General features: G+C 42.2%; 1 long non-coding RNA gene across 4 annotated transcripts in view; it reads left to right on the forward strand.

Moving 5' to 3' along the window:
* Positions 1 to 6,164: 6,164 nt before the first annotated feature.
* Positions 6,165 to 7,977, forward strand: part of LOC121929984 — a 47,483-nt gene continuing 45,670 nt past the window's right edge. For all 4 annotated transcript variants that reach the window (XR_006103792.1, XR_006103789.1, XR_006103793.1 and 1 more), the window contains exons 1-2: positions 6,165 to 6,489; positions 7,127 to 7,243. This is a non-coding gene — a long non-coding RNA (uncharacterized LOC121929984). The remainder of the gene's footprint in view (positions 6,490 to 7,126; positions 7,244 to 7,977) is intronic.

Genomic DNA, 7,977 nt, shown 5'->3' on the forward strand with positions numbered 1-7,977 from the left:
CATATTATCAGCAGAGTAGCCGTGATCTCATAATCAAATTGACCAATTGGTGACCTATATGATTTTAGCAGTCTAAATGGGTGAAATACTCTATTTTTGGGATCCCTGTCCCTTTATCCTGTCCTCAAATAGCTTTGTGCCCATTCCATTCACAGAATGGAATCATGTATATAGAGGAGGACACGCATAGGCTATTCTCTTGAGCAGCAACTCAGCATAATCAGACTTTCAGCTTATGCAAAAAGTGCCTACATGTATCCAGCAGATATGCTCCCACTGGATGAACAGCATAGGAATGCAGTATGCAGGAGTTACTGCAGTCTACAAGGCACACGTCTTTTTTTCTATGCAATGTTTAATATGTGAAGAAACAAATTCCTGGATTGAATTCCTGATTTCTGGGTATGATAATCACTATAGATTCTCTGTTCTACTCTGGTCAGATTTCACCTGTAGTACTGTATCCAGTTCTGGGCACTATAGTTCAAGAAGCATGTTGGCAAGCTGCAAGGCATATCCAGAGAAGGGCAACAAGATGATCAAATGTCTGGAAATCAAGTCTTATGAGGAAAGACTGAGGGACTGAGAGGTCATATGATAATTATCTTTAAATATCTGAAGGGAATCATGTACAGCTCCAATGTGGAGCAAGCTTGTTTTCTGCTGTTCCAGAGACTAACACAAATCAGTGGATTGAAATTGTAAGAGATTTGACCTGATCATCAATAACTCATTTTTTAAATTTTTTTCTCTTTCTTTCTTTCTTTCTTTCTTTCTTTCTTTCATCAGAGCTGTTCGATAGTGGAATAGTTTGCCTTGGAGGGTTGTGGGTTCTCCATCTTTGGAGGTCTTTAAACAGATGTTAGATGGGCCTCTTTCAGGAGTTCTTTAGTAAGACAACTGCTAGAGTGCAAGTGGCATAGGTCTTGAAGTGAATGCTATCAGAAATCAGCAAAGAATCTACATTGTGCCTGCTATGCAGCAGTGAGGCAGGCCAAAAATTATACTATACCTCTGGGTTTGCATCCTCAACCTCCCACACAATAGGACTTTTCCAAGTGGTGAGGAGTCTTTTAGGAACTCAGGTATGCAACCCATGGTTACCTGCTATGAAATATTTGCTAGGTACTTTGAAGAAAAACTTATTCTCATTCACTCACAGTTTGAGACTACACTTGTTACAGAGCCTAGGATACACTGTCTGGTCAGTTTTTATGGGTTCATTTTCAGTTATTGATGCATGATGATGTGGACAAAAAGCACAAAGCAGTTTTGCCTACCACATGTAAACTGGAGCCTTGCCCTTCTTGGCTGATAAAATCTAGCAGGACTAGATTGACCAGGTGGGCCCAATGGATTGTAAATGCTTCATTATGTCACAGGGAGGTGCTTGCTGCCTGAAGAGAACCTCTCTGGACCCAGAGGTATATGGGAACTACTGCCCTATTGCATATATCCCCTTGGGCAAGGTGCTTGAGTGTGTGGTGGCTGGGCAATTTCAGGCATAATTAGAGGAAACAGATTATCTGTATGCATTTCTGTCCAATTTCAGGCCAAGGTACAGCACTGAAATGGCCTTAGTTGTTCTGATTGATGACCTCCTCTGAGGAAAAGATGTATAGGATAGGGTGTAAATATTTTAATAAAGAAATAATAAAGGAATAGTTGTGTATTCCTGCATGGCAAGGGGTTGGACTAATGGCCCTTGTGATCTCTTCCAACTTTATGGTTCTAGATTAGAGAGCCTCATTTTCACCAAGGAAACATTAACTAAGCAAAGTGGGAAAATACAAAAGGTGTAAGTAGCAGCTCTCTTAGGGTGTAGCCACACTGCAGAATTAAGGCAGTTTGACACCACTTTAACTGCTATGACTATCCTACAAAATTACAGGATTTGTAGTTTGAGGTATTTAGCCTCGTCTGTCAGAGAGCTCTGATGCTTCACCAAATGACAAATCCCAGGATTCCATACTCTAGAGTCATTGCAGTTAAAGTGGTATTAAACTGCTTTAATTCTGCAGTGCGGCTACACCCTAAGTACACACTGTTTTCCAGCAGGGCAGTCAGTTGCATCAAAACCAACAAAGGAGCCTTGTGGTACTCTAAAGATTGCCACAGTGCAGAATTCATGACACCTCTTTAAGTGCCACAGAATTCCTGTAGAATCCTGGGGTTGGTAATGTCTTGTGGCACCAGAGCTCTCAGACAGTGAAGGCTAAATATCTCACAAAACCAAAAGTCCCGGAATCTCATAGCATTGAGCCATGGCCATTAAAGCGGTGTCAAGCGGCATTAATTCTTGTAGATGCAGCCTGGGATTTATTCAGTGTACTTAACTAGAGTGACAATCCTGTTAACACTTGCATCTCATTGAAGCCAGTGACACTTTGTTTTGAGTAGACATGTAAAGATAGGCGCCTTTGGAACTGAGGTACGCAAGGCTGTTGCTTGATTTGATTTGCCCTAGAGAGTAAAATAGAGAGTGGGTGGCAGCACATTGTGGCTCTCTGAAGAAGAACAGTAGAGAGAGCATAAAGGGACCTGGAGCTCTTATCACAGGGTTCCTGAGGAGGAAAGAAAACATTTTGGTGTTGTGTTGTACATAGCGGAAGCATTTAATCAGTTTTGTACTCCTTTGTTTACAGACAAAAAGCAGGCGAACACTCTCTTTTCTCTAAGAAGGTTTATGCACCATCACTAATTATCCACAGTCAGAATTTAGGAAGCAGGACAATAAGGTGAGTGGCCTAAATATCCTAAAAGCACCAGATCCTGTCTGATCTTGCAAGCTAAGCTGGGTCAGCTCTGGTTGGTACTTGGTGGGAGACAGCCGATGAACACCAAGTGCTGTAGGCTATATTTCAGGGGAAGGACCTGGCAAAACCACTTCTGAATATTCCTTGCCTGATAAAACCCTGTGAAATCCATGGGGTCATCATGAGTCAACAAGCATCTTGGAAGAATATACACACAATAAGATGCCTATGTAGGTTGTGAGCTTTGCAGTCATGCTAGATCTGGAACAAGTGAATCCCATGATGAGATATGAAGGAAACTAAAGTGATCTGAGGATCCACAGAGGCTAAGTCCAAGCTGGGTTGAAGCTGATGGCTGAAATACTCATGTGACAAGGAAAGGGAGCACAAAAAGTTTTGTTGATTTGTGTACTTCGAGGAGGTGTGGCTTAGTGATTCAATGAGACAAACAGACACCACACCCGCTGTCAGCCTTCAAACGAAAATTGTCCATGAGGAAAACCAGTGCCAGGTTGTCACAAGGCAAGATCTAAAAGCTAACAGAAATGGATTGATAAAATCTCTTTCATTCCTCTGTGTGAGTCTGAGTATAAAAGTAGTAGGAAAACATGGGATTGTATAAGATTCAATTGAAGTAGCAGCAGGACCTCAGTATTCTAATTCTAGGGTTTTTATCAGCCACCTCTGCTTCCAGATCATCTGTTTTCCTAGCTCTTTTCTTTTTTGTAAAGATCTTTGCCTTTTCCTATACTGCTCTCTATGGGCCAGACTGCTGTTCATTATACCCAATCTCCAAACATTCTTCTCTCTATATATACACAGACAACAACACTGTCTACCCTGTGGGCTTTCTATTTTATTCCTCCCTCTCTTAATTCTCCTGTTGAAAATTGCCATCCTGTCTCTTTTTCCTGTTCAAGACTTAAATTATTCAGAATCTAATCTCAGTCCCTCTCTAGAGCTGCTGAACTGTGAATGGCTTGGCACCTGGAATTGTTACTCAGCAGAATCAAAAATTATGGTACCTTTAAAAAGCCAGACATTTCCCTGGATTCCAAGATGATCAAATTGAGGCTGTCATACTTTGACCACATCATGAGAAGCCATAATTCACTATAAAAGACAATAATGCTGGGGAAAGTAGAGGGCAGCAGAAAGAGAGGGAGGCTGCAGGGCAGATGGATAGACTCAATTGGAGAGGTCATGGGCATGGATTTGCAGGAACTAAGCAGAGCAGTGAAGAACAGGGAGGCTTGGAGATGTCTCATCCACTGGGTCGCCCTGAGTTGGGGCTGAAAATGAGCAGGTTTGACCTTCAATATTCTGAGGCCTGAGCCCAGTGTACAGAAAGGGACACCTTTCTTACTGACTCACTACTTCTAAGAAAAGAACTTGCTGTGTGTACCACCTTCATCTGATGCCAGCCCAGTTGCCGCAGTAATGCCCTCTCTCAGGAGCCCCCACTGCAGGGATGCCACCTGGGCCAGGGTTGGGCAGCCTGTGGTCCTCAGTCTAATTTTAAATGCCCTTTACAAGTAATTGTTTCAGACAAGAGCAACCCATCTCTTTGCCTCTAGTCAATTGGGAGGAAGATAGAAGGAGGAGGAGGAGAAGGTGTTGCACTCATGTTGGACTCTGGCTCCTAGGGAATGTGGCCCTCAGCAAAGGATAAGCTCTTCACCTCTGCATATATACTATGGTCCAAAACACACTGCAGAAATAATCCAGTTTGAGACCACTTTCACTGCCCTGGCTCAGTGGTAGGGAGACTGGGAATTGTAGTTTATTGTGGCACCGGAGCTCTCTGACAGAGAAGACTAAATGTCTCACAAAACCACAGCTTCTAGAATTCCCCAGTATTGAACCAGGGCAGTTAAAATGGTCCCAAATTGGATTATTTCTGCAGTGTGTTTGGACCCATCTCAGTCCTCACTTACCATAAAGAAGTTAATCCCATTAAGGTTGGCTATTTGAACTTGTTTGTTTTTTCTCTCTTAATGTTGTCCTCAGTGCTGGTTTTTGGCTTTAATACTTCCTTTCATATTGTAATTGAACTGTTTGTAAGAAGTGTTTCAGATTAACAAGTAAACAAACACACAAACAGAGCGATAGTAGCTAAAAGTGTTGGATGTGAACTGAGGAGACCTAGGTTCAAATATGCATTCATGGCGATTGGACTATGAAGAATTTACCATGAGTAACCTTGGGTTAATCCTATCAGCCTAACCTACCTCCCTCAGTTGTTTGAGGGTAAAATGGGGAGAAATACCATGCATTTCTCTTTGAGCTCATGAGATGAAAGGTAAGGTATGTTACAAATACATAGCTAGACTAAGATAAGAAAATGCCAGGTCATCCTCTGATCATGATTGGACTATGGCAACCTTGACTCTCTGGTCTTTTGTCATCAGTGCTCTTTCAATGTCTCTAACTCTTCTGCGAAAATAGCCCACTTCTGTTGACACTCTGAATGTGGGAAGCTCCTGCTAATTTCTGCATTGGTTTCCCATCCCCTTCACCTTTAGCACAAACATTTTGTCTCTACTTGTGACACTCTCCAATAACCTTGCCCTGTCCTGCTTTTCTGCCCTTATCTATCAATATCCCAGTGTCTGTGACTTATATTCTCAGTCACCATATTTTCCTGTTCTCTTAATCCCACCACTCCCATTGTGCCTGGATCTATTCCTGTTGCCTATTCTCTATCCTTCATGAAATCTCTTTTCAGAAGCACTTTTTCTCTTAAGGCTGGATTTGCAGTCCCCCCCCCCAAAAAGAAACCAACAATCCAGTTTGATACCACTTTAAGTACCATGGTTTAATGCTATGCAATTCTGGAAATTGTAGTTTTGTGAGACATTTAGCCTTCTCTCTCAGAGAGCTCTGGTGCCACAACAAACTACAATTCCCAGAATTCCATAGCATTGAGCCATGGCAGTTAAGGTGGTGTGAAAGTGGGTTATTTCTACAGTGCACATACAGCCGAAATCTTAGTCCTCATCTGCAGTTGTAATGTCAGTGGCAACCAGTGCATTTATTCACATTCATCCTTTGCCATTAGCCTTTCCCTTTCCTCGGCTGTCTTGCTTGCCACTAGATTGTGAACTTCTTTTAAGCAGAAACCTTTCCTTTTTTAAAAAAACTCTGTAAACTGCCAGGTACACTAAACATCTGGCCAATGTGTGAAAATGAAAGGCAGTGCTTCCCTAGCTCTGATGTTTACGCTGTTCCCTTGGGTCTGTAGCAGACAGTCAACCCTGAGGAATCCAGCTCTGTTCCTTTAACAGTTCCGCTATCTTGATCTCATAGTTTCTCCCTCTCTAGTTGGCTCCTGAGCAAACACACCCTTTTCCTCACTGCTAATAATCCACACACCCTGCTCTGCTGGTATTATTGTCCCCATGTGTTATCTTGTGTTTGTCTTGCTCTTATTTAAACCGTAAATGCTTCAGGGCAGGGAGCTTGTTTTATCTCTGTTTGTCAAGTTCATGGGGCTGCATAAATGCTTTTGATAATCCATAACAACCATAAAATTGGTCATTTTAGAAAAAGAAACAGATTAACCATAGGAAGGTGTGGTTTAACTCCTACAGGACCACCTTCTGGGTTTTTGGGGTGTATGGGTGTGGGCTGTTTTACAAGAAGGTATACATGGATCGTTTCTGGAGAGAAGGAACAGTTAGCACCAATGAGCTGTTGTCAAGTTCCTGATTCCCTTTGCTGCTGTTGCTTTGTAAGTCTTACTAATCCTTTGCTGCACTGTTTTCCTCTTAGGTCTGTTGCCCTTTAGTGTGACTAGTAAGAGCAATGTGTAGACCCCTCTAAATTACATTTGGAAACATAGTTAGTTCCCAAATCTGAAAGAGTAACCGGAAAACCTCAAGCATCACCATTGGTAATATTTTGCTCTACATCAGAAGTGGAGAGGCCTGTAAGATAGACAGTGATGGTAACTTCCCCACATTCATCACTTACTGTTTCATCACCTGATGACTTGCAGCTGAACCCCAGGGCTCTTTCCAGTGTAGGAATGACACATAAAATGTCCTAACACACGCTTTGTCACACTACACAGACTGACCCACCAAAGCAGAACCAGATTTCTTACTTTACCTTGAAGACAATGAACATTCTAAGCAAAAACAATAACAGAACTAGTATTTTTCCCCATAGCTTAATCCTAGGCGTGTCTACTACTACAGTGTTAGTCCAAGTAAATGTGCACCGGATTGTAACTTTCAGGCCACAATCCTGAACATACTGTTGGGAATGAATTTAATCAAATTCAGTATGATTTATTTATCTGTAATATATGCATAAGACTAAACTGTTTCTGTGATTTTACAGAAAGTATCTTATCTTCATTGCAGCTTCTGTTCCTCTTGTTGCATGCACCCACTTCCCTGAGCAGTATGGCACCCCTGAGAGGTAAGTCCTCCTGGAACCAATCCACAGCACCTTTGCTCCACCCGATCTTCAAAAAATAGGTGAGCTCCACATTGCCACCAACTTCTCCTCTCCAGATGTGCAAGGGCTGCTAGAGCTACCTTCACCACTCTGTTGCTTGTTGTTCCTCCACCCAGGCAGCTTTTCTAATGGGTGATAACCCAGAGTACATCTACACTGTAGAAATTATGTAGTTTGAAACCACTTTAACTGCCATAGCATCATCCTACAGAATTCTGGAATTTGTAGTTTTTTGGGGCACTAGCACTCTTTGGCAGAGAAGGCTTCACACCTTGTAAAACTACAAATCCCAGGATTGTATAGGCTGGAGCTACAGAATTTAAAGTGCTGTCAAACTCAATTATTTCTGTAGTGTAGATGCACCCCCAGGAGCCTGCCTCTCCCTGCAATGATTTAACCAGACCTCTAGCCAGCAGTGACGTGGAGGCAAATGTACTTCCATAAGGTGCATCCATACTACACAGTGGTAGAAGTCTGATGCCACTATCCTTTAAAATACTGTGATACTTTAATATAGTTCTGTGAGGTACCTAGAATTATCTAGTGAACTCCCCTGATCTAGAGTTCTCAGGCACAGAATCCAAAGTATCTCAAGAAACTACAAATCCAAAGCCACATCCTATGAAATCTTGGGATTGGCAATTTATGGAAGGTCATTTATAATGACCAGTCTCTAAAGCCAGCATGGCATAGTGGTTTGAGTGTTGGGCTACAACTCTGGAGACCAAAGTTTGAATCCATGTAAACCCACTGG

This window comes from Sceloporus undulatus, chromosome 1, assembly GCF_019175285.1.
Source record: "Sceloporus undulatus isolate JIND9_A2432 ecotype Alabama chromosome 1, SceUnd_v1.1, whole genome shotgun sequence".
In the NCBI taxonomy this organism is placed as follows: Eukaryota; Metazoa; Chordata; class Lepidosauria; order Squamata; family Phrynosomatidae; genus Sceloporus; species Sceloporus undulatus.